The 19,625-nt window shown below is 47.8% G+C and overlaps 1 long non-coding RNA gene across 1 annotated transcript; it reads right to left on the bottom strand.

Moving 5' to 3' along the window:
• Positions 1-2: 2 nt before the first annotated feature.
• LOC132071832 (uncharacterized) lies at positions 3-17,887 on the bottom strand. The gene is made up of 4 exons (XR_009418207.1): positions 17,803-17,887; positions 11,790-11,864; positions 8,042-8,268; positions 3-524 (listed from the first exon to the last, which is right to left on the bottom strand). It is a non-coding gene; the product is annotated as an uncharacterized LOC132071832 (long non-coding RNA).
• Positions 17,888-19,625: the final 1,738 nt, after the last annotated feature.

Below are 19,625 nucleotides of genomic sequence, written 5' to 3'. Positions count from 1 at the left end.
TTTTAATCCTGCAAGGGGAATGTGCAATGGCTCATGACAAGAAAATTTGTGTCAACCTCATTTCTGGCACTCATAAGCAGGCTGTTGTTCAACAGAGACATCTGATACTGCACAGTCCTTGAGGAAGGAGTGAACTTTACAATGTGTAACAGGAGATGAGACAGCTTACAAAATAATCTCCTTCAGTCTGACATTCCCACTAGGAAAAATCCAGCACCTACTGGTGAGGGCTGTTCATGGTCTCCCCTTTTTTAAGTCAAGTAAGAGTGTCACCAATACATGAGAGGTGTTAGAGGGACGTGCCTGTGACGTGGTTCTGATACACCCATGTGTGTACACAGAGTTTCCCATTGCAGCTGACCCAAAACACCAAAGTGGTGGGGATGGCAGATAACTGGTGGTATTGCCAACACAGTTCCATGGACACAGATAATGACATCTTAAACAAAGCCAATCCTGACCCATCTGTTTCCCCACTTCCAATGGCAAGGTTTGTAGACCAGAGATGAGGAGCAGTGCAGGAACTGCAAGAAACAAGAAACACAGTTGATCTACCCACTGCCTACTCTCCCCAGGCTTTCAGGCAGACTCATCCATGAGCGCTCTTTTGACATCTGCTTTTATCACACTGGTGAAAAAACCCCTTACTGAAATCAACCACAACACATCTTGAATGCAACCTCTCACTTCCTGTTTTGAAGTTAGAAATTTCTGTTCCCTTGCAGGAAAAAACCTTCAGGACCCATGGCAAATGTATTTATCAATGAAAACACAGCTTCTAGAGAGTAAGCCCAAAACAAGCTTTACTTGCATAAATGTGTGTCAGCCATTGAATTCTGGTGTTGAAAACTACTTGCAGAAATTTTGTCTTTACAAAAGGTTAGGCAGTGGTGCAGAAGTTATTTTTATCTGCTAGAAAGTAAACTAAGGCGCTATAAGCCATTTACTTTGGCAGTTTGGAAGTCTTGCAATGACACTGCAGTAGCTTGTTCATCATTTTACATTTAACAGACTTACAAACATGGTTAGCAGTGTAGCAAGCAGGCTGATAAAGCAGATTAGCACAGGTACCCAGTTAAGTAAAAACTTTTGAGATTCTTCTGAGCTACAAGGAGGGAAATTGGCAACTCCCTGATTTCTCAGGAGTCCAAGCACTGTCTCATCAGTCTGGAAGAACCAGAGCTGTAGCAAGGTTGATGGGAGAGTGGTTTGTTGGCAGCTGCTGCAAATATGCTCAATATACCTTGTTTTCCTCCCTGCTGCTGCTCAGAGCAGGCCAGGCAGGCACGAAGCAGTGGCAGCAGCCCAAAGGCATTCACTATAACTTTGGCTATATTTTTTCTTCCACTGTGTCCTGGACAGAACTCTGGAATAATCATGAGAGGCTCCCCTGGAGAACTCACTCAGGATTTGCATTCAGTGCAATAAAGGCCCAGACAGGATTTTGAAAGCCCAGAGAGTGTCTCCCAGCTGTACTGTGGACACCCACAAGGATACATCCAACTGTGGTCCTTCGGTGTGCGCCACTTCAGCTTCACATTTTCAAAAGCTCTCCCTCCAGAGTGTGCTTTTGTATTTAGTTACTGCAGCCATGCAGATGTTGAATGGATATGAACAGAGTGTTTCATCATGGAAACTTTCTTTACTGGTTCAATATGAATAAACACCTCCCTTGAATAATCTTAAAATCATACAGAAATTCAGAAAAGCAAGTTGAATGTTCAGAAAAGCAATGAAATCTTTACAGGTCTTTACTCCATCTCAAGTCTCTGGGGTAACAGAAGCCTGTTAGTCTGTAAGGAAGATGACAATGAAAATTTATCTGAATATTGTTTCAGTTTTGGACTACATCTACAGGATATACACATGGAGTTTGGCTTTTAGGGAAAGTAGAAGCTAAACTCCATGATAACTTCACAACAGAGCTCTTCAGGAATGTCATATGAAAGACAGAGAAATCAAATAGGTATCATAAAAATAAATTTTAGCAAAAGTTTAAAGAGAAATTCTGAAGAGGGTGCTGTAATTAAACAAAACACAGCACACTCAATATCCCACCTTTGATTTTTACTGAATTATTAGGAAAGAGGGCAGATCTGGATTGGGAATTAGGAAGAAATCCTTTCCTGTGAGGGTGGTGAGGCACTGGAGCAGGTTGCCCAGAGAAGCTGTGGATGTCCCATCATCCCTGGCAGTGTTCAAGGCCAGGTTGGATGGGGCTCTGAGCAGCCTGGGACAGTGGAGGGTCTAGTGGAAGTGCTGTCCAGGGCAGGGGGATTGGAACTGGATGGTCTTTAAGCTTCCTTCCAACCCAAACCATTCTATGATTCCATCATTATTCCTGTGTTACCAGTGATCCCGCACAGCCCCAGAGAGCACACCAGCACACACAGGCTCAGTGGCAAACATTCTCCCAGTTCTGTCTGCTCTAAGGTTTTCACCACAACTTCCTGGACACTGATGTGACCATAAAGTGACAATGTGGCCTTGTGAGCTCCCTAGAGACCTCCTAAAACAGCAGCACTGGCTGCTACAGCAGTGTTAGCAGGGCCACCAAATTATTCTTTGCCAGTCTGTATTTAGTTGGGGAACAGAGAAGCCTCTTTAGAATATGTATCCTTTAGAATACTCTGCATTTTATAGTGGTTGTATTTGGATCTTTAGCACCTTTCCTACCAAAATATATAGATAAGAAAATGCTTCAAAGAGGGTGAAGGGAACTCACAGTTCAATTTTGTAATCTTGTTAGAAGGAAAACAAAGAAGTGACTAGAATTTATGCTGCATTAGAACCCAAATAAGGAAAAAATACAATAACCAAATGGCTCTAAACACTAGCAGAAGCAGAGCTAATATAAACTAGAAGCTGAAGGTTTAAGCCAGATTCATTAAGCAAGAAAACAAGGTCCATGGCCATAGCAGGTATTGTAAATAATTACTGAAACCATCAACCAAAGGAACTGATGGACTCTCCACTCCTTGAAATTTTCTAAACATCATCAAATTAGATGTTTTTCTCTTCCATGGATGGACATCTGTTTGCTATATAGAGATATTCTCATATACATAAATATTTATCAAATGAGTTATATAATAAACCAAGTTGAAAGTCTGTATCTTTCATTATGCAAATGATCAGACATGCAAGAAGCGCCTTCTAACTACTTACAAATATATTCAGTGAGAAAACTGATGAGGTGAAATTTTTGTAGCAGCTGCTTAGTAAAACCACGCTGGCAATTACTGAATTCCTTTCACTGCTGCCATGCCAATGCTTGGAGCTCTTTTTGAAAACTGGACTTTCTTTGGGACCTCAAGGAAAAGCATTGTGGCTCCTTAACAGTGCAGAAAAAACAGCAGCACACCGTGTTAGCTTAAGCTCTTTAGCATGATCAACCAAGGACACAGAACTGACAGAGTTAGGAGAAGTGACTGAGGATGATACCAGTACCAGGTGTCTGCTCTGTGCCCTCAGCAAATATATGGTCTGTGAAAGAGCCTGGATGAAGTTCAGATTTCATATTATTTGGCCCTCTCTCTGTTGGCAGGAACATGGGCTGGAGCTGAGTGCCAGCAGTATCTTAAACCCCTGCATTTGGACTCCCAGATCCTGCCTGCTGGTGGGCTCAGCAAGGAGGAAGTGGCAGCAGAGATTTCAGAGCAGGGAGGACGCCAAGAACAAGCACCTCAGGGATCTGGAATGCATCCTGTGTGTACTGTTCACTGCAAAATAACACCCTGGCTACTAAAGCAGACCATGTGTCAACAGGAGCTACTTGTTTTCTAATGCAATATGACTTTAACATATGGTAAAGAGTAATGAAGAGTAACTGGAATTTTTGAGAAAAAGTGCTTCCTTAGAGCAGGAAAAGTACCAAAAACAAGAGACACATTTTGTGTGTGTCACAAAAATCAGATGGAGGCTATGTGTGGATATGCAGCCAGATGTTGTCAGATACTCTCACCAAAAATTCTACTTTGAAGTCAAAAATTTTAGACAACTTTGTCAACAGATTAAAAAACTATTGCCACACACAGTTATAGAAGCACAATTATTCTGCATACCATTTAGGGACATGAAATGCCATGGGTGAATTTGCATTCATTGGGCTGCTTGCATTTAGGCTATGAAGAGTCAAAGAAAAAGGAGGCTGATTTTCCAAAGACACATGCAAGCATCCCTCACTCAGAAAACCCAATCTCAGGCTGATGTTGGCTACATAAACACTTAAAGGTTTGAATATTGCTGCAAAGCTGAGCCAGGTGAAATCCACAAATGGCTAGAAAGCAAATTCAAACTCTAATTTTACAACCCCTTGATGAAGCACAGCCTCATAGGAAACCTTGTGCCAAGTCCTGTGGCCACATCCACTGTTTCTTAAGAGGGATGGAAAAGCCACTCTCATGGAGCAATACACGAGATGGGTTTTTCCATGCAAAAGTAGAACAAGGGAAACAGAAGTAGGTGAAGATAATGCCAAAGTCAAGCAGCACAGATGGATAACACTGCAGCAAGGACCTTCCAGGAGAAGCCCTACCAAGAGATGGTCTTGTCTGTCCTTGAAGGCACACCACCACTCCTTGACAACAGAAGCAAGAAAAATTACATTGTTTGTAAATTCATTTGAGCAAATTTTGGCTATTATGCACTTAACTGTAACTGATTTCCTGTACAAGGCAATTTATATCTGGGTAGAGAATCCCACAACAGATGTCATTTCACACTCTGTAGCACACACACCCTGCTCCAAAAAGCCTTTGCATTTCCTGTGCCTCCCCTCACTTAAAGGAGCTACCAACAACCACTGCTAGCTTAACCTGATACAGCTGAAGCTGTCCTTCCTTTTCAATTCTGGAAGTGGCATGTGTGACTGTTCCAGATTTGCAGGGTCCTGTGTTCTTTAGACAAATATGAAAGTACAAATGAACTTTGCTGACATGCTAGAGAAGCCAATATCCTACCCAAGCATTTCAGCTGCTTTGTTTTCACTTTGATACACTCAGCTCTTCAATCTCACAGTGAAAATGACCTGGACCGCACCAATTTTTTTTTTTCCAGTTACTTTAGTCCCAGCTGACCCAGTTTATTCCTTCACTGGGTTTCTGATGCCTGCTATATGCCGTAAGACCACAGTGAGGCAGGTATGCTCAGCAATTCCTGCCAAGCCTTTGGGATTAACAGTTTGTTTAGTATTCCTCCTACACCCTGTCACGCTGGCCTGGGTGAGATTTCAGGCAGAAAGCAGTGATTATTCAGGATGCTGCTCCTGTTCCTTTTGAATTTGTTTGGCTGCCTCGAGAAGGACCGAACCAAGACTGCACAGGCTCGAGGACTTCCAGTCCTCTCAAGGCAATTATTTTAAGGTACTAAATATTGTTTCTGTTCAAAACAAATCACAGAGGATACACTGTGATGTGACAATAATGACCTTTGGAAAACTCAGCTGAGTTTTCCAAAGGGCATTATTGAAATGCACTTGATTTTAATACCAAATCAAACTGCTCAGTGTTCTGACAGCTCAAAACTCAGCAACTCAGGAAACTAAAGGAGTGATTTTGTGTGCTTACTATGCATCATTTGCTTCTCTAAGATTCCCCAATATACACACAAAAATCATCCCAGGACAGTTACTCCTAACATAAACTTGGCTAGATGGAAAAATTGGGTCCACCATCCTACAACACTACTTCAATTCAGATGGAAAAAACAGGGAAAGAGTTGTGAAATGAAAGAAGTAAAATAGTGAGGCTCTGCATTTTCTTCCATTTGTTTGAGAAACATCAAGCCATGATTAATTTAAAGCATACATGAAGAAGATAGAGGGGACCAAAAAAAAAAAGGAAAATTTGTGGCTTTGGATGTGCTACCAAAGTTCTTGTTCCAGCAAGCTGGATCTCTTCCTTGGCAAAGAGAAATGAGCTGAATTTTTTTTTTCATTAGAATTTGCCAATTCAGTGATGTTGAAATATCTTGTGGAAAGGCTATGACTTTGGCAAAGTTTCAGAGGAGCCCACACTTGTCCTAAGCAGTCGCTCAGCACCATTCCCTGGCTGCCCGGGACTCATCAGCCAGCAACACAAGTTGCTCTATTTTCAACTTCTCAGGAGCCCACAGGCCCACCATTTCCAGTGTGTGAGACTTGCTGCTTTCTCCACTGCCAAGGTTGCAAGTCCCTTCCACAGAAAATCTGACATATTGGAGTTTTGCAGCTCGGTGGAACAAGACCAGAATTTTCAGATGCCTTGTGACGGTGTCAGAGGAGGCTCCCAGCCTGACAAACTCCCGACCCAGCAGTTGCTCCATTGGCAACAGGCACAGGAGTGAGCAACAGGCATTGCTGTGGCACATTGCAAGTGCCAAGAATGGTAGATTGAAGAGAGAGAAACAGCAGTGATGGATGGACAGAGAGGCTCACCCTGAACAGCGTTTCCTTGAAATGTGGAGGTGTTTCTCACAGCTTTACTGTGGCTTTTTGCAAATGGGGAGGGGAGATGATGGTGCTTAAAGAGAATTTATAATATCCTCAACAAGAAAAAGCATAAAACAACTATGGGGTAGCTCTTAATACCTCTTATCTCTGACTGGCTTTTAACTGGCAATCAGAAGCAAAATCAAGATTTAGTGGACAATGATGGTATCTATCCAAGAAGTCCAGCAGATCCATCTGCTGGATGCTGCTGGTAGTAGGAATTCCTTTAAGGAATATTCAACACAACAGGTCCAAGTAGCTTGGGAAGAAGAGACACATCTGTGCACCTTTACTGACAAGAGACACAGAGGTATGCGCAGACGGTTTCTATCCCACTGTCTCAGCAGAGACTGTGTCCATGCTAAACCCTGGATGCTGGCAGCAGCAGCAACACAAAACTCAGTCCCAGCTTCCAATCCCATCCAGAAAGCAGGGAATGAATGACCATGTAGGGAATAAAGCTGTGTACATCGTACTGTGACTTCCAGGGTGGTTGCCACCTCAACACGTTGCTCCCCGTGTGGACCAAAGGCAAGGTTTTGTCAGCAGAACAAGTCACTTGAGTATCTTGAGGAAACAGAGGAAGAGCTGGTGCTGCTGAAGGAGATCCCCCATGAAATCCTTGGGTGTTCTCTCAGTTTCCCAGCTGCCTTCTGATACCCCTTCACTCTGTTTTCTCCCATCATCTCCCTTTCTCCTCTGCTCCATCTCCCTCACATCCTGAAGGAGCTGGTGGGCACTGGCCAAAGACCAGGTAGGACTTGTGAGCAGCTCTCAGAGGAAGCTATCCCAGGTGGGTGATCCCCTGCATGCTGCTGGTGGTCAGCTCCATGGTCCCCACTCTGACAGGTGCAGCTCAGAGCCGCTGCCTGAACACCACTGCCTCTCACTGGCTGCAGTGGATGGAACTCCATGGCTAAGAGAAAAGATCCTGTTCCTAGCAGTGTTCCCTCTGTGCTCACCCATGCCTTCACCTGCGTGGGCTGTGGGCCCTCGTGCCTCTGCTGAGGAGCACAAAACAAGCCGTGGCTGTGCTCTCCTGCGCTATTCAGGCAAGGACAGCAGCAAGGCTGTGAGCTGTGAAACACCCCCACTGACAGCAGGAGGTGACCCCCACCTCCTCCCTGTCCCCTGGGTCATCACAGCTTGCAACATGCCTGGATGACCTCAACAACCTGTCAACACATTTGAATCAGAGCAGCAAATAGCATCTTCCTGCCTTCACACACCCCTGCTCTGGGTTCATGGGTTACTTTGCTGCAAAGGGCATAGCAAAACCAAGATCTTTTCTGCTCATGACACCTGGCTTTGACAGCCTGGAAGATGTCCAGCTGGCTGGAGCCCTTCACAGCGCAGGGACTTGAGCCCATATCCTGTGGGGCCTGGCTCTCTCCTGGGGCATCCTAGTTCATGGGCTCACCCTCAATTCTCATTTCCAGGCAGTGAAGCCACGACTGCTTCAGCCCATCATTTATCACACAAACCCAGGGAAAACAGTGCCACAAGCACCAACCTTTCCTGCACACAGGACCAATACTGGCACTGCCACAGCAAGGGGAAATGAGGGATTACCTGCCAGGCTTCAGCTGCTCTAACACAACCAAGGAGGCTGTGACCACCTTCCCTGTCCTTGGAGCAGGAATCTCTGCATCATCTCACACCTGTACCTGGCAAAAGCACCATTGCCTTCCAAAATCTGCCGTGATGCTCCCAGTCGCCAGTAGATGGTGATGCTTTATCTCCACTTTATCTCCATCCGACATGCGTACACTGCAGTCAGGGAGGCAGCACCACAGATGCTTTGAGAAGAGATTAAAAAAAAAAAAAAAAAAAAAAGCAAAAGTCAGGCTACAGACAACCTTCTGCTTGTGCAGATGCTGATCTTTACAGTCCATCTAATATCCCAAACCTCACTTGGGAACCCTGGCTGGATTTACAGAGCTGAAAACACGGCAAGTACAGCTATGGCACTCGTTTCCTAATGTGACCCTTTGTATGCACCTGAGTGGGCACATAAGAGGAGCGCTGAAGGCAGAGCTCTTTATCGAATCTGCATGGTCTGTGCACCAGTGAGATGAAGAAAATGTATTTATCTCTGAAAATGCAAATAACATCCTCCTCATCTCTTACAAAGCAAAATCCTGGAGGTGTTTAGTAATCACTTTCTCTCAAAAAGCTCCCTTTATTTAACAGAGTTCTCTTCCCACAGGTGATGAAAAATAGTGTAAATCACTGATCTGCAGAGTCCTCTGTGGAAAATCTGCTCTCATGCTTCCATCTCTTCACAAATTGCCTTCAGAGCCACATTTGTGCAAGAACTGATGACCATAAAGAAAAAATAGAACAGATCTGGCTGAAGGCTGCTTGAAATTGAAATGGCAGTATTTTTGTCATTCCTGATTTATTCACATATCATTTACTTTGGGGCAAGACTGATGTGGTTGTGAGGGATGCGGTCCTAAGCACAGGCAAAGGGTGGCAGGATAAGAAAGCCCTGCCTAACACAGAGCTGCATGGCCAGCCTGACGCCTCACAGGCACACTGGGAATAACTGACAAAATATGGACCGCAGCAGATCTTTCCCTTTTATTGCTCCAATTACAGGCCTGATCTTCCTTTCTCAGAAGCTATGTGGGTTACACAGGTGATCATTTTGACTGTCCCAAAACCATTGCTAAAACACTCTCACCCATTTAGCTGTGAGCCATTTTTTGGCTGTTCCCATCTCCATTGCCAGAAGAAATTAGTTTGCAGTCTCATCAGCTCATCCTTGTTCAGCCTGGACCCACTCCGTAGGTGTTCCAGGTTGTGGCATCAGTGCCACCAGGCTGCACAGAATTCCACAGCTTGGGAATTGTCTGGCTCATGGCCAATGAAGGGCAACAGCAGACACCAAACTTCTGGACACCTCACAGTAGAGAGGGCAGGGTGCAACTCAAACTAAAGAGGCTGGGCTTGGTTCGGTAGTTTGCATGAAGCTTTAAGATTCTATAGGATCACAGAATGGATCAGGCTGGACTACAAAAGGTCCAATCCCCCTGCCCAAGTGAGGTTATCCTAGAGCACAAGGCACAGGATTGTGTCCAGGCAGTTCTTGAATATGAACATCATGAGGGAGACTCCACCAGCTCTCCGGGCAGCCTGTTCCAGTGCTCAGTCACCTGCACTGTGAAGAAGTTTGGCTCATGTTCAGGTGGAACTTCCAGTGCATCAGTTTCTGTCCATTGCCTCTTGTCCTGTTGCTTGGCACTATCAGGAAGAGCCTGGCTTCATCTTCTCGGCATCCTCCTGCAGATACTGATGGACATTGATAAGGTCCTCTGTCAGTTATTTCTTCTCGAGGCTGAACAGGCGCAGCTCCCTCAGCCTTTCCTTGTAACAGAGATGCTCCAGAGCCCATATCATTCTTGTTACCTTCAGCTGGACCCACTCCAGGAGCTCCATACCTCTCTTGTCCTGAGGACACAGCACTCCAGATGTGGCCTCTATAGGGCTGAGCAGAGGGGCAGGATCTCCTCCCTCAACCTGCTGGCAATGCTTTTCCTAATGTACCCCCAGATGCCATTGGCCTTCTTGGCCACAAAGACACACTGCTGGCGCATGAGCAGCTTGTTGTCTGCTGGGATCCCCAAGTCCTTCTCCTCAGAGCTGCTTTCCAGCAGGTCAGCCCCCAGCCTGTACTGGAGCATGGGGTTATTCCTCCCCAGGGCCAGGACCCCGCATTTGTCTTTGTTGAAATTTGCACATCTCTCCAGCCTGCTGAGGTCCTGCTGAAGGGCCGCCCAGCACCCTGGGGTATCAGCCTCTCCAGATTTGTGCCATCAGTGAACTTCTGAGGAGGCATCTCCCCTTCATCCAAGCAGTGGATGGATTAGTTAAGCAATACTGGGCAGACCAGTATTGATCCTTATGGGCACCACCAGTGACAGGCTTCCAACCAGACCCTGTGCCACTGATCACAACCCTCTGGGATCTGCTGTTCAGCCAGTTCTCGATCCTCCTCACTGTCCACTCATCTAGGCCACACTTCCTGAGTTTGCCTGTGTGGATGTTGTGAGAGACAGTATAAAAAAATCCTTGCTGAAGCTGAGGTAGACCATATTCACGGCTCTGCCCTCATCCATCCAGGTAGTTGTCACATCACAAAAGGCATTCAAGTTGTTCAAGTAGGATTTACCTTTAGAGAACCATGTGGACTACTCCTGGTGACCTTCATATCATCCATATGGATAGAGGTGGATTCCAGAATGAGACTCTCCATCACCTTTCCAGGGATTGAGGTGAGGATGACAGGACTGTAGTCCCCTGGGTACTTGTTCTCACCCTTTTTGAAGACCAGGATGACATCTGCTTTCTCCTCAGGCTCCACTCTTGATTGCCACAGCCTTTCAGAAATGATCACAAATGGCCTCACTATGGTGGCCACCAGCTTTCTCAGCAGTCATGCATGCATCCCATCAGTGCCCATGGACTTGTGTATGCCAAGTTTTCCTAGGTATTCTTTAACCCAACCCTCCTTGACCAATGGAAAATCTTCCTTCCAACAGTCCTTTGTCTTGGTCTCCTGGGTCAGAGATTCCTGAGGGATGCTCTTGTCAGTGAAAATTGAGGCACAGAAGGCATTCAGCAACTTCAGCTTTCCTCAAGTCCATGGATGTAATCTTACTTGCTACCCTGCTTCCTCCTCACCCAATTCCAAACTCCAAAGTATGACCCAACAACATTGTTGGCAACTGCTGATATGAGCCCATAACATTATTATGAAATCAGGGATCTAAAATCAGTCCATTTTGCAGTCCATGTAGCCCAGCAAAATGGACAAGCATCTGAGAAGAAACTGGCTTGAGTAAAATCCCCTCCTCAGCTGGCTTCCAACTTCCCTTCTGCACAGTTAGCAGCATGTTTCTCCCCTCAAAGCACAATTTTCAAACAACTAATTTGGACTCAAAATATCTTTCCCTCTCCCTTTAGGGTTTGAGAAGACAGAAACACAAATTAAAGAGGAACTGTTCAGATTTAGCAAGAGGCTGTAAGCATTTCACCCAGTGAAGAGAATAAACACCAGCCAATAATTTTAGAATCCCATAAAACGAGGCAAAAGCCACCCAGGCAGACCTCAGAGAAAGACCTCCAAAATACATGTACAGAAATAGGAGATAAAACAACAAAGACCAGTCAGCTCCCAGAGGCTCCTGGCCAGAGCAGTAAGGATGAGTTTGTGCTGGCCAGGCCAGGAAGGAGGGAAAAGAGAAGCTGGGACTCTGAGGGTACCCTGGGAAGGAGCAATCCTGTCACCAGCCCCAGCCTGTGCATTTCTCACCTTCTGTGAAATGAAGCCCTAGTTTGAGCCTCTTCTATGTGGGGAATGGCTGACTGCAGCAGCTGGCAAATGGCTCTGGAGGGAGTAGTAAAAGGCATTATTAAAATTAAAAAAAAAAAAGTGAGATCAACAGATACATTTGACAGAAAAATCACATCAGAAGCAGGTTATGGGGAAATGCCTGTGGTGAAATTGCAGCTTTGGGCTAAAGAGGCACTTGCTGTGCCCATGGTTAATTAATTGCCAGGGCATCAGAGGCTGCCAGAAACTCCTCACAGTGGTTGTGGCACATGGCCATGTTATGAGATGGACCTTGCCTGTGAGCAACCACCCCTCAGAGCATCCCTCCAAGCAGCTTGCTGGGGAACAAAACCCCTTTAAGCCATCTGGTGGGATAAACACTCCCAGCTAGCTTGGATCCTGCAGTTCTGGGACAGGTGGAGGTTCAACAGCCTGTGCTCAGGAGTCTTCAAACCTTCATGACCTTAAGCTGGTGGCCCTGAGTCAGCCACAGGAGGAGCTGCTCATAGGAGATGTTTTCCATGTAAAGGTTCCACAAGGTTTTAATATTTTCTGCACCCCTCCTTTACAAGATTTTGTCGTAGAGCTGGGCCAGCCAGGAGCTGGCAGCATCTCCTCCCAGCTCTGTACAAGGCTGTGAAGGAGAAATGTGAGTCCCCAGACCAGGCACTGAGACACAGACCAGCAGCATCCACTTCCCTGGAGGCACAGAGAGGTTGCACCTGCCAGGCAACAGCTCCTGCCTTCCCTTCATGCTGCCTCCCAGCCTGCCATCAGTGGTGGCTCTGTCCACCCCTTTTCCCACTCCCCAAGTCAGGTTCCATCCTCCCATCCCATGAGAGAGCTGCAGGGATTCCACTGCCCGCAGCTCCATCCTTGTTTATCCCACTCTGCATCCCGCAGGCACCATGTCCTCACTGTCCCTGCCCAGATGGGACCAGCAGTGTGCAAGGGGTGAAAAGCCTGGGCCAGCACTGCTTGAGGATGCTCTGTCCCAGTGCAACATCAGAAGCAGCACCAGGCCTATGAATCCTTTGTCTTTCTCTCAGCACTAAAGTTTTTCCTTGCTTCCATGCCACCCCTCTTATCTCTCAATTTTAGCCATGAGTGTCCCGTCCCCATTTGTAAAATATCCTCAGGAAGCTATGTGCCACAAGAACAGCTTCCATTCTGAGCCCCTGCCACATTCCAGGGATGCAGACAGCCCTAACTCCGTGGCATTTCAGCATCAGATTTATTATTAATTATTGGTGTCATTATTACACAGCACCTAGGAGCCCTGGCCGCCTAGCAAAACCCTGCACTGAATATTAAAATGCTAATTTCCCTCCGAGATGAGAACTCGCTGGTGTCTCTCTGCTCATTTGTTTGCAAATGCCGTTTTCCTGTCGAGGCTGTATTCCCAGCAGGCATGGCAAGGAAATGCTTGCATAAACAGCCCCCGTTTAAGAAACCTTGTGTCTCACACATTCCTGCATTACAGCCCTAATCGGGATTACTGTGACACCATAAGAAAAACGTTTCATTTTGTCTGAGGCCTTTTAAAGATTTGATGGGGCCTTCAGAGTGCAGCAGTGGCATGAGGATAGATTGTGGGAGATGCGATTTCCTCCTGCAGAGCACGGTTTGGGTGGCTGTAAGGGGTTATATTAAGGCACAGCTCATTTTTGTGCCCCTGTGTGAGCCCCCAGATGGTGTGCTGGTGTGTGACTGCTGCAGCTGTCCTGGCTTTGCCCTGGTGTTGGGTTCTGCTTGAGGAGCGGGTGGCAGCGCTGGCTCTTGGCAGCGCTGGCTGTCCTGGGCCAGGTGCCAGCACCCACCGAGCCCTCAGGAACCCTACACTGCTGCCAAAGGGCTCAGGCTGACACCCTGCTGGCACAGCACAGAAACCCCCCTATTTTGGATTAGTAGGGTATGGTTAAAACACTAAGGACAGCTTGGTGGTGAGGGGCCTTGGGAAAAGCAGAGTACAAGGCTGCGGCTTGAAGCAAGAAATGCTGCTACTCCTTCCCACCCTGCACTGAGTTTCCTCAGAGAGCTGCATGTGAGGAGCCAATCTCCTGAGCATCACCTTCCATTCTCACTGAGGAAGTATCTCTTGAAAGCACCTGAATTCCCTTCTCCTCAGCTGAATATTTTCCAGTAGTTGGTGCAGCACGGGAATTCATGCTACATTTTAAGGTAACTAAGCCCTGCATTCAGTTATATGGCAGAGGGAGCTACAGAATTTGGCAACACCAAATGCAAGTACAGCTGAGTACAGCTCAGCTTAAAACAAACAAACCAATGAAACCAGGATCTCTCCCTGCAGGTATTTTTTGTGAGAGACTGCCACTATTATCCCTCTGCCACTGAGCAAGCCTGGCAGCCTTATCTCAGGTTGTGCAATACCCTGAAGATTTAGATCTCTTTCAACAGCTCCATACTGGGGGAAAACAGACACACAGCCAGAAAGCAGCTTAGAGAGCAAGATGGACAGTTTGTATAGCCTTGCAGTGATAGTCACACACATGCACAGCACCTGCCATTTCATTAAGCATAATCATGGTACCCATCCCATTTACAAATACCTGCCTTATATTTAGGGCCATGTGTCTGCCTTCAGGTGCTGATACAAAGTGATTGCAGTGGGGCTTGCTGCTCCTAGACAGGATTTCTACATAACCAGTTAATAATCCCCTCCCAGGTTAGGGATTCAATCATCTTTGCAAGTGTTTAAAAGTTTATTACAAAAAAGGCATAGCTAGCACACCTGAGTGAGACAAGAGAGTGAAACAGAGTGGGAAAATTTTGTGGGTAAAAAAAAAAAAAAAATCAAAGCTAAGATGTAGCAAAAATCATTGCAGGTATTGGCTCCTGTAACTCTCAAGGCTAAAAGAAGTCACTGTCACAGGAGCCAGAGGTGGTTCCTGAGAATGCCTGTGTCCTGGCACCAGAACTGCTCCCAGCTTCATTTCTGAACTGCCCTCACATAGCTTTAATTCAGGAATGTTCAAAATGTACAAAAGGGTCTGAGCAGACTTACTGCCTGGTTTTGCACAGATGGATGTGCTGGAATGCCACAATTTCTCAGGAAAAAACCTGCCCAAAATCTGTCTCACACAACTGCCCCTGCTCACAATGAGGGTCTGACACTACTCCAGCCTGCCCAGCCACAAAACTCAGCCCAATCTACTCCTAATGGATACAAAAAGAAAATGAGTAGGGAAATAAAAAAAAGAACCATGCCCAGGATGGGCAATACAGAGCAGTTTATTCCAGCCCAGCTATTAACAGAGGGGAAGGAAGGGCAGAGAGAAGGCAGGCTGAGCCATCAGCACAAAGAGCCCCCCTGGGCAGGTCCGTGCTCTCCTGCAGAAGCCATCACATGCTGCCTGGGCTGCCCGGTGTCCTCACTGCCCGTGGGATTCACTGTCTGCAGCCAAGGGGCAGGGAGCAGAGGAGGAAACGTGGCAGGGAGCTCAGAGCAGGGATCAGCTGCAGCAGCCCTTGGCATGAGGGCCAATCTGCTGCTCCTGCCGATGGTGCTAATGGTGCTTGACCCAGCAGGCTGGGTGGGCCCTCACCGTGCCTCTGCTCTGCACACTAACTCAGCCTCCAGCATTATCTGACAGCTCAGACATGAAGAAAGCAAAATACCTGTAGAGTAATCTGGAAAACAGGTTCCCTGTGCAAACAGCAGGGCTCAGGCAAAACAGTGCCTATCTCCATGGCAGAGATAGGGGAGGGGAGGCACTTGCTGTAAACCACAGCGTTGCCCTTTCTGCCCCAGGAGCATGTACACAGGCACTCTTTGCCTGTGCCCCAGACCACAGGAGCATTCTGGCATGTGAATAGATCCAGGCACTGCTACTCAGAGGCACAGAACTCCCAGCTGGCCACTCTGAACTCACCAACATCTGCCCCATTGTGTCACTGCAGTGCCCAGCTGCCTGCTCCCCCTTGCCTACACAGACCCCGCTGCTCTGCCTGCCCCAGCCGGGCACTTCAGCAGCTCCTCCTTGCCTGCAGGGATCACCCTTGGCTGTGGTGCTGGTCCCAGCCTGGGCAGGTCCTTCTTCTCTTGTGGTCTTGCCCTGCTGACCCCACATCCAATGCTCCCTTGTGTCATCACCCTCATCTCATCCTCCTGTGGGCCTGAAGGAAAGGTCCTGGTGATGCCTGCTTTGACAAGAGAGTGCCACAGCCCTGATCCATCACAGCTCAGGGCTACAAAACTGCAGAGAACAGGCTGAGTCTGGGATGGGGGTCACCGCAGGCCCTGGTGGTGCTGGACAGAAGCTGGCATCATACAGAGAAGGTGCTGGCATCAGGATGTATGTGAATGCCAGGCAGGGGCAAATCAGGAATTTCAGGGCTCCTTTTTGAAGGTTTTACACCTCTGCAACCTGTCCAGAGCAATGGGGTTATGGAACTGTACTGGACAATAATGCAGTCTTCAGTCTCACCAGCTGGAGCAACAGAGTGATGAACCCTCAGCCCTTGATCCTGTCAGAAAAATTGTCTCTGGCCAGAGCAATACTATCTAACCACAGCAACTTTCCCTTTGCAGCACTCTCCTGGGCTCTGTCCATCCCATGGGATTTGCCAGCAGATGGCAGGCAACCCCTGGCAGAGGTCCTCAGCAGCCAGTCACAGAAGTCTTGGCCAGCTGCTTTTGGCTACTGAACTCCTCAGTAGTACAACAGAATACAAGTACAGTACCTTTCTGAATAGCAGAAAGGTCTCCTCCTAGCTCTCTGGCCCCTTCCCAAGTTCTATATTTGAGGAAGAAGAGGCGCATTGTCAAACACTCCATGCCTACACCAAGGAGCAAACAGATACTGCACCACAGACTGCAGACTCGGGGCCCTGTACCTGCCCACCCTGGTCACTGCCCAGGACAAGGGCCAACACAAATCACTTTCACAAACCCATCATGACACCAGGGAGGATCTCTGCTGGCACAGACTCTTGCCAAGCACAGCAAGCTGAAAATGGCAACAGCTGGGACAGGCATTTCTTTTTCAAGCCTCAAGAAGCTGTTAGCAAAATCAAAGCCAGGATGCAACAGTTTTGCCCTGAAAGCTCCCAGAGGAACCAGGGACAAGCCTGCTGTGAAAGGTCCTAGGAAAGGAGCTGGCTCAGAACTGTGTTCAAATTTTTTGTGGTTTATGTGTTAGAGAGTATTTAGCTAAAGTCTTGTAGAGAAATGTGAATTTCATATTTGACTGTGGGTGTCTTAAGAGGGGAAAACCCACCAAAAACCCCCTAACAAATACACAGCACCCTCTTCCTGACAAGCCACCCCTCCACTGGCAGGCCTGCAAGCCCCAGCTCTCCCAGGCTTATCAGAGTTGTGGCTCTGGTGGGACAGAGCTGGCTCTGTGGCCATTCCATATCTGTGGGCTGCTGGGCTAGGCAGCAGGGCCTCATGGCTCTTCTCCTTCCTCCAGCTCGCACCACACTCTGACCAGCTGCCAAAGGCTGTCACACATTCCCCGTGCCTCATTCCTGCTCTGGCAGCCGGGATGGGCAAGGCCTGGGCACATCCTGAGGTGCTTCTCACTGCAGGTCCCCATTTGCAGGTGCACATGCAGCAGCTCAGAGGCCACATCTCTCAGTGGACACAGCAGACTGCTGGATTTTTGCCCTCCCATTGGCATCACCAGGAGCCAGCTGGAGTGTGAGGGGACTGCAGGGCACAGCACCCACTGGCCTGGCTGCCTCTGCCCTGTTCACACACACAGTTTGCAGCATGGTGTGCTCCCAGCATGGTTGAAAGGCTACTCTCCTCTCCAAGAACATCAGGAGCTATGGCACAGCCCTCACAGGGCCTGTGCTACCCCGTACCTCTCAACTTCCATACATGTTTTCCCAGGGCCTGCAGCAGCTGCTCCAAGCCAGGACAGCCATCACTCCTATGAGCAAAGCTAGATTTGGGTTTTGAGACAGTGACAGATCTACTGCCCAGATGCCTGGTTGTTGTCAACTTATTTCAAAAGTTCCATACCTTCTCAGTGATTTCTCATGGGCAGATCCTCACAGCACTGACCCCCACCATCTTAACAGCACAGCCAACAAACTCCAACCCTCTTTACAGCACAACCAACAAACTCTAACTCTCTCCTCACCCAGCTGACCCACTCTTTTGTGGCACTCGGCTTCTAATTGGACACAGCTGTGGCCTATTAAGGGCAGGCCTGTTCCTAATCTTTGGTGATTAGTACAGCTGCAACTCCTCAGGGGTGAGACTACCTTCTGCACTATTTTCTTACATTCTATCCCTCCACACCTGGTCCTGCTGCAGCCCCAGCACTGGGCAGCCCTACACCTTGTCTGCCTGTGATGGTCCTGTGCCCTCAGGCCAGTGGCTCAGAGAGATATCAGGCCATTTCAGGGCTCTTATTTTGGGACCAATGCTCTTCAAACTCTTCATCAAGAACATAGAAAATGGGGTGAAATTCATCCTTGGCAAATTTGCAGATGACACAAAGTTGAGCACTGCAGTTGGCACAACAGAGGGAAGGGATGCCATCCAGAGGAACCTGGATAAACTGGAGATGTGGGAGCATGAGAACCTCCTGAGGTTCAACAAGGCCAGGTGCAAGGCACTGTAGGGTCAGGACAATCCCAGAGGTGAGTACAGACTGGAAGAAGAACAGAGATCAGCCCTTGGAGAAGGATTTGGGGTTCTCATCAATGAAAAGCTGGACATAAGCCAGCTGAGCACTTGCAGCCCAGAAAGCCAAACACATCCTGGGCTGTATCAAGAGGTGTTGTCAGCAGGTCAAGGGAGGTGATTCTGTCCCTCTGCTCTCTCAGTCCCCACCTGGAGTGCTGCATCCAGCTTGGGTTTCCAGCACAAGGTGTGAGCCTGTTAGAGGGAGCCCAGAGGAGGCCATGAAGATGATCAGAGGGATGGAGCACCTCTCCTGCCCAGACAGGCTGAGTGAGCTGGGATTGCTCAGCCTGGAGAAAAGAAGGCCACAGGGAGACCTCCTTGTGGCCTTCCAGTACCTCAAGAGGGCTTACAAAAAGAAGGCGGAGAGACCTTATGTGGGCAGATAGTGACAGAACAAGGGCCAATAGTTTTAAACTGAAAGAGGCCAGGTCTAGATTAGATATAAGGAAGAACTCTTCAGTGTAAGGGTAGTGAGGCACTGAAACGTTGCCCAGAGATTTGTGGCTGTCCCATCCCTGAAAGTGTTCAAGGTCAGGTTGGACAGGTACCTGAGCAACCTGATCTAGTGGAAGGTGTCCAGGGTGAACTGGATGATCTTTAAGGTCCCTTCCAAAACAAACCATTCTATGATTCTGCAGGTTGGTGGTGACAGTAGCACTACTGAGGTCCAACAGCAGTGACTGCTATAGGCTCATGCTGTCCAGCTACAAAGCAAAGAGAGAAAGCACACTGGTGTTCCAAGAATCCAGTAGAGGAGTCAAAAAAGGGGTCCTGACCCCTCACTGGAGAGCCTTGTGTAAAAAACAAGCAGTGAGAAACTCCTGTGGAATGGCATTTGCTCACACTTAATAATACCACAGTTCACATATCATAAAATCTTAGCTTTGTTGAGGTTGAAAGAGACCTTCAAGATCAGCAAGTCCAACTGTAAGGCAAACACAGCCAAGTCCACCAAGCTGAGGCAAAGTCAGCTGAGCCCATTCCCAGCAGGTTGGCTGGGTCTGGCACACACCACAAATACCCACACGCACGTGACTGTTAAAGCAAGTTCTGGTGACAGAGAAATGTGGGGTGATTCAAGAGAAAATAATGAAGCCACTCCCACCCTCCCGTGTGAATGTGACTCATATGGGCTCAAACCCCAGCCAGAT

Source organism: Ammospiza nelsoni, chromosome 3, assembly GCF_027579445.1.
Source record: "Ammospiza nelsoni isolate bAmmNel1 chromosome 3, bAmmNel1.pri, whole genome shotgun sequence".
In the NCBI taxonomy this organism is placed as follows: domain Eukaryota; kingdom Metazoa; phylum Chordata; class Aves; order Passeriformes; family Passerellidae; genus Ammospiza; species Ammospiza nelsoni.
Note: the sequence above shows the minus strand (reverse complement) of the source record. Positions and strands in the feature narration are given on the sequence as shown.